Consider the following 6,891-nt stretch of genomic DNA (forward strand, 5'->3'; position numbering starts at 1 on the left):
AGTGGGGTCTAACTTCCTGTCCAATATGTCCACGCTGTGGACAAGAACCCGAAACGGCAGAGCATCTAGTCGAAAGGTGTGTTGTGACGATGCTACCAGGCGGGTTCGCGACGGTGCACGAATGCGGACCGGACTTTGCTGATTGGGTCGATCGTCATAACATAATAGTGTGAACCATAAGAAGCAGCAGGCACGCTAGGGTACTGGCACCCTTTTTGGCTTCTCTCGAGAACGTGTTAGAGTCCTGAGAGTACTGTACTGTATTGAGATGTTATGAGAAGGTTTTCAATAAAATCAAAAACAAAATGGCGGTTTGTTTTAATCTCCTTTATTTTTTCACATGACGACAACAACAGACAAAAAATGTTTCATCACACATATGATGTTCACTTTCCAGATTAAGATTTTTCTGTTGAAAAATACAATTGAAAGGAAAAGGATTGAATTGAGGATTAAAATATATAAAATAAAAGGTGTACCCCACATCGTGTGACACTGAAGTATGTCGGGATGATTCTTTGAAGAAATAATGAGTGGAGCAGGCACTTATGTTGATAACAACAAAAAATGAAGTGAGTATGAAAGTGCCAGAAGACAATAAAGAATTAAAATTTCGTGGCGGCGATGGGAGTTTGAACCCGCGACCTTACTGGTACGGCAACTCCGCTTGGCCGGGGAAGGCGTGACTCTACGGTTCCCCGTGGGATCGTGGATAGTTCATACGGTAGAGTAACGCTCTCCCTGGCCAGGCGGAGTTGTCGTACCAGTAAGGCCGCGGGTTCAAGCACCCATCGCCCCCGCGAAAGTTTTATTCTCTATTGTCTTCTGGTATTTTCCTACTCACTTCATTTCTTAATGATTCTATGCAAAAATTTAATTTCACAGTCAATGTATGATGAGACAATGGAAACTGACAAAACTACGATTTTATTCTGATGCCTCCCGACATAATACCGTCTTGAGGCCATTGGTCACAACTAGTTTGATTTAAAAAAAAAAGGAATCTAATGCTCGCCGGTGATAACTAAACATCAACATATTGAAGGTTATAATCCTGAGATGACTCAGACTCTCAATCATAGCTGGTTGGACATACAGGAATATTTCGAATTCAGACATATTCAAAACAATAGGCTTCAATGGTCGTGACGTCAATTCCGTTGTAATGACGCATAGTAACTTAGCAACTGGTTCTAAACTATCGGAACAATGGCGGACGCCCTTATGAAATACTTCTACGACGAGCATAAACGTGTAGCCAGAGGAGGAAAACATTATAAATATGATCGTGTTTCGACTTTTATAAATTCTGATCACATGCCATGTGAAAAAGTTCTAACCAGCATGACGAATATTGAGTACCGATTATTTTTATTTAGAACCAAGCTGCTCGTTACTGGGTGGACCTGACATCAGACTATTGAATCCTATTCTGATGCATTATAGTTTTTAGTTTTTACGTTGTTATGTCAACTAAGGTGCGACCCCCCCCCCCCCCTCCCACCCTCCACCATTTAAGTGAGAACAAAAACCATCATTAATTATCAGTAATCACAATAAAAATCAGCGTCTTACTTTAGCTTCTGAACAATAGCAAAATTCCAAGGATTTGTTATGCTTGACGTTCTTCACAATGTTTCAATTATTTCCCCAGCAGGCCATATGGAATGATAATTCCATTTCATACGATACCCTTGCCTAGTGAAAAAACCCTTTTGTACTAACATTCTCACAATGGCAATAGCCAGGTTCTCATTCACACCTGGGTCGAATGGGGCATTCTGTGTAATATACCTGATTCAAGGACACAAGGCCGAGACCAGCATTTTCCATGACCACTGCCATCCATCCAGACATTGACCACGCCTAATATTGCTCGAATTTTCTGACAAGATGAGACACTGTGTCACTTAGTCACCGAGCCAAAGTAATATAATATACACTTGCGGACACTATTAACACAACTCTTATTAAACTAGTGTTGGCTGGTTCCAAAACACGCGAGGACACAACTGGTAACACACCGGAATAGCTTATTCCTCTGTGTTTTACTAGATACTACAATTTATGGGTTTTAAAACAAGCATCACGGCTAAATGGTTGGTTGAATAATAATGTAGACTCTAATATTGTCTAATAATATACGATTACAAAAACAACGAGCAAATATGATATTGTCTATATCACTGCATCTCTAAAATTGAATTCGTATCAAATAATCTAACAATATTTCTGCTCTTGTTGACCCAGCCGTGTGTAAATGGCTTAAAAAACATTACAAATTGCAACCTATCCATAAATTATGATTTAAGTAATATTCTCGAGAAGCTTACATTTTCTAATTTTCTATTGGTTAAACCTGTAATCGTAAATAAGATTGTTATCTTATGATAGGTATTACATAGAAAGCTACCGATTCATCTTGATATAAACTAACCGAATAGAATGAATAGATTAAAACGTTTCGAGTGAATTGTGTCTGCAAGTATGATCGCTGTTCGTCTTGCGACATGCTGCTCGTCGTGGGTCATGCAGGCTCCTTTGGTCAAATGGAGATTTAAAAAATAGTAACATGACTTGGTTCCACGACATTTGGCTCGCATGTAACGTCGTGTTATTTCTTACTTATTTGACAGTGACGCTTTTCCTAGTGAGGATCCAATATGTCTCTGAGCATTGTCACGAAATCTTGTAATGAATGTTTTCTTAAGTTTATTGTATACGCCGCTCCTAATGTTAAATCTTAGTTCGTAATGTCCCTCTATGATGATCATGTCGCATACGTATTTGTGTTGTTGAGTTCTCTGTGAGAAATATAGGGACTGCTCTTGGTATTGCGTAGGAACGTCTTAGTTGTTTTAGTTTGTGGTCGAAAATATATGTCATAGGCCATGGATTTTCCCCGTGAGTCATTTCCTGGCACACAAAGAGAGACCATTCCCTCAAGTAGTTCTTTTCTTTTAAAATTCTATTTCTTGGTTTTTGTGAAACTTTCATCCTTCCCATTCACCAGTTGGCCGTCCGACGAATCGGACGCATTTTATTCTCTATTCAAAGTTCAGCCGATGCTGTTTTGCAAGAGTCTGATGTCATTTCATTAAAATCAAGTGTGATTTTAATTGTTACAGGCCTTGTGGTTGGTGGAATTATTCATTTGATTCAATATTCCTGCTTATATTATGAGTATCAATCATAGTGATTTTCTAATTTAATAGTTTGTGCCAAGCACGTGTGGAAGTGACCACGTGTGTTGAGAAGTTTATAGTGTTGTGATATGTGTAAAGGTACTTTAGTTTAAGTATTATTTCTTTTGTTCTTCTATGGTTAATTATATATTGTTTTCTTTCCCATTCTAGTGGGCCTGTTGATTTGGGGCCGAAGCCAAAGAAACTATAATTTAATTAATGAACTCTAACCTGTCAATTTTGGGTCTAAGACGTTTCTTTCTTTTGATTTGTGGCCATAGCCAGAACATTTTGATATGAAGCATTATCCTTGGCCGACGCCAGCGATATTATACCTATCTATGTAAATTGATCACTTCCGGCCAAAGCCGTGGACTTTATAAGATTATTGTTATTTCAAGAACACTCTTTGAGTTGGACATAAGTCGAGACATTACAGTGAAAGGACGACAAACTGCCTTACTTCGAATTGAGGAAGAAGCCCCGACGTACCTGTGGACGGACAGATCATATTTTTGTTCTATGTGTTCTGTAAAGGTAAGAGGCTCCACCTTCTTGTGAAATCTGTTTGTGACTTGTATGCATATCTATTCATTGTTTCACGTTCATTGTTACTGTCTGGTGAATTGAGTGACCGTCATTACATGTACGAATGAGAGAGAGGGAGAGAGAGAGAGAGAGAGAGAGAGAGAGAGAGAGAGAGAGAGAGAGAGAGAGAGAGAGAGGTGAAAAAAAAAATATTTTTTCACCTTAAAAAAAATAAAAAATTTCAACCACAAATAATCACAGACACAATGACATGACAATACCAGTAGATTTTAATTATTCCAAACGTAATCAAAAGTGAATCACGAAACAGAATACAACAAAAAAAAAAAAAAAAAAAAGCGACGAGACATAATGCGACAACATCTTGACAATACAAGTCCATTTCGTTCACTCGAAATAGTAAGTAGTAGTGGTGGTGGTAGGGATGACTATTGTAGTAGTAGTAGTAGTGGTAGTAGTGGTAGGGATGATGATGAGGTGGTGGTTGTATTAGTGGTAGTAGGGTTGATGATGTGGTGTTGGTTGTAGTAGTAGGGGTGGTAGGAATGATGGTGTGATGGTGGTGGTAATAGTAGTGGTGGTAGGGATGATGATGGTAATAGTAGTGGTGGTAGGGATGATGATGTGATGGTGGTTGAAGTAGCAGTTGTGGTATGAATGATGATGTGGCGGTAGTTGTGGTAGTGGTGCTACGGATGATGTGGTAGTGGTGGCAGGGATGATGATGCGGGGGTGATTGTAGTAGCAGTGGTCTTAGAGATGATGTGATGGTGGTTGTAGTAGTAGTGGTGGTGGTGGTGGGGATGATGATATGGAGGTGGTTGTAGTAGTGGTAGTAGGGTTGATGATGTGGTGGTAGTTGTAGTAGTGGTGGTGGTAGTGGTAGGGATGATGTGGTACTATTTGTAGTAGTAGTGGTAGGGATGATGATGTGGTGGTGATTGTAATAGTAGTGGTGGTAGAGATGTTGATGTAGTGTAGTGGTTTTGGTGAGTGTTTTTTTATTCAGTGATGATAATAGCAGTTTGTCAAAAAGGAGGACAATTTCTCGGTCTATCGATCAAACACAAGCAAAGAAACCTAGTAGTTATTCAGCTTATAAATACAACCAAAGAATCTCTCAAATTCAAAGCCATAGTCCAAAGGTAAAAAGAAAAAAAGATTAAACTAAGCCAATCACCATTGCTTTGTTCTAATATTATCTCTATATACCAGATTATTTAATGGATGGTTGCGAAAGAAAGAAAGAGAGAGAGAGAGAGAGAGAGAGAGAGAGAGAGAGAGAGAGAGAGAGAGGAGAGACTTCTTTACCAGAATAACTTATGTATTGACCTTTTGAATTCTATATAAAAGAAAAAAGAAGAAGAAAAGAGAAATAGAAAGAAGGGCAAAGGGAAAAAAAAAAAGAGAGAGAGAGAGAGAGAGAGAGAGGAGAGAGAGAGAGAGAGAGAGAGAGAGAGAGAGAGAGAGAGAGAGGAGAGACTTCTTTACCAGAATAACTTATGTATTGACCTTTTGAATTCTATATAAAAGAAAAAAGAAGAAGAAAAGAGAAATAGAAAGAAGGGCAAAGGGAAAAAAAAAAAAAAAGAGAGAGAGAGAGAGAGAGAGAGAGAGAGAGAGAGAGAGAGAGAGAGAGAGAGAGAGAGAGAGAGAGAGAGAGAGATTAAAAAGGCAATAGGTATCTACAACAGAGAAAAAAATCCAGACCCATTTGTCCCTCCCCTTCCCCTTCAACCATCAACTAACTAATCAAAGAACACCGGTCTTCTGTGTCTATTGTGACATCTGGTGCCATACTGTCTGGCCCAACGTCATAAAAACGGGACTGTCATCAAATTTCACGAGACTGAGCACAGGTGTCAAAATATGACATAAGATATAATGGTGATTTTGTGGTTTTGAGGAAAATATTTGACAAGGCAAATTTGAAAAAGGAGGAAATGTGATGGGATGGGCGGAGATAAAATACCATTTAGGCGGAAATCCGCCTTTAGGCGGAAGATTCTCAGCCCTGAGACTATGTGACACATTGTCATTATCAATATCATCATCATGAGGCATTTCACTCCAACTCCAAAGTCCTAAAAATCGGGTCACAGCCACTAATTAGCTTAGTGCTGGAATGACAAAAACTGGACGTTTCCTACCAATTACCAACTCCCACAATTTTTGAGTTACTGCCTCCCCTCCCCCCCAACCAATGTGCTCGGCAATTTGCAGTAACAATTTATACTTCTGGGCGAGTGGATCACAATTTGAGTTCCACTACCACTGCTGCTGCTCACTAAACTGCCCACCAGTCACCAGCCCAGTTGTTACATTTACAGTTACACCAGTACTCTAGAAATAAACTCAACGAAGGATTAATCCATCATATTAAGATCGCTAGCCTATTAAGATCACATTGGAATGCAGAACACATGACACACGCGCCAGTCAGTAAGGCGTGTTGATATTACAATACAATTACTTTCTCATTCATTCATATTATATCTCATCATAAATATCGCCACCGCTCGAATACTTTTTACACTGTCCTAGTCTAGTCCGGTCCTAGTCCTAGCCTTGACTGAGAATTTTTTTTAAAAGAAAAGAAGAAAAGACAAATTCTTACCTTTACAGAATCCTGACGAATAAAAATGGTGTCAGTCTCAGTCTGCAACTGCATTTTGGCAATTGTTGATAAGATGAAAAATTGTCACCAATAGCGATGGCCATTATTGAAATACTACGTATTGAAATTGATGATGCTCGTAAATCGGGAGAAAACAATCATGGCTTCGCGGTTGGCGCCACGGCCCACCACGGTCGACTTACCGGATGTGACCTTTGACACGACCAGGGGTCAAGGCCCCAGAATAAGTACGGCTAGACTCCTGTGCCCCCCGTACTTAATGACGTCTAGCCTGCCAGTCTACCCGTCCTTAAGTACGGCTAGCCACGTCGAACTAATTACCTTTTGGATACAAAGCAAAGACCATACTGCTGAGCCATGCTGCCCCATCGCCTCGAGTGAAAAATCCTATTTTAAAGATTGATTCTCCTCAGCAATTTGTCAGTCCAACTGTACAATTTTTTTTTTCTTCAATTCTAAACTGGTTTTGCTAATGAAAAATGTTCCCTTTCAAAATATTACAATTACAGTGAAAATAAT

The 6,891-nt window shown here is 39.4% G+C and overlaps 1 long non-coding RNA gene across 1 annotated transcript in view; it reads right to left on the reverse strand.

Annotated features, from left to right (window-relative positions):
- The window catches only part of LOC144957846 (uncharacterized), a 42,506-nt gene extending 35,836 nt beyond the window's left edge, over positions 1–6,670 (reverse strand). The window contains exon 1 of the long non-coding RNA XR_013642230.1: positions 6,352–6,670. This is a non-coding gene — a long non-coding RNA (uncharacterized LOC144957846). The remainder of the gene's footprint in view (positions 1–6,351) is intronic.
- Positions 6,671–6,891: the final 221 nt, after the last annotated feature.

Source organism: Berghia stephanieae, chromosome 12, assembly GCF_034508935.2.
Source record: "Berghia stephanieae isolate SIO BIC M18660-M18661 chromosome 12, UCSD_Bste_1.3, whole genome shotgun sequence".
In the NCBI taxonomy this organism is placed as follows: Eukaryota; Metazoa; Mollusca; class Gastropoda; order Nudibranchia; family Aeolidiidae; genus Berghia; species Berghia stephanieae.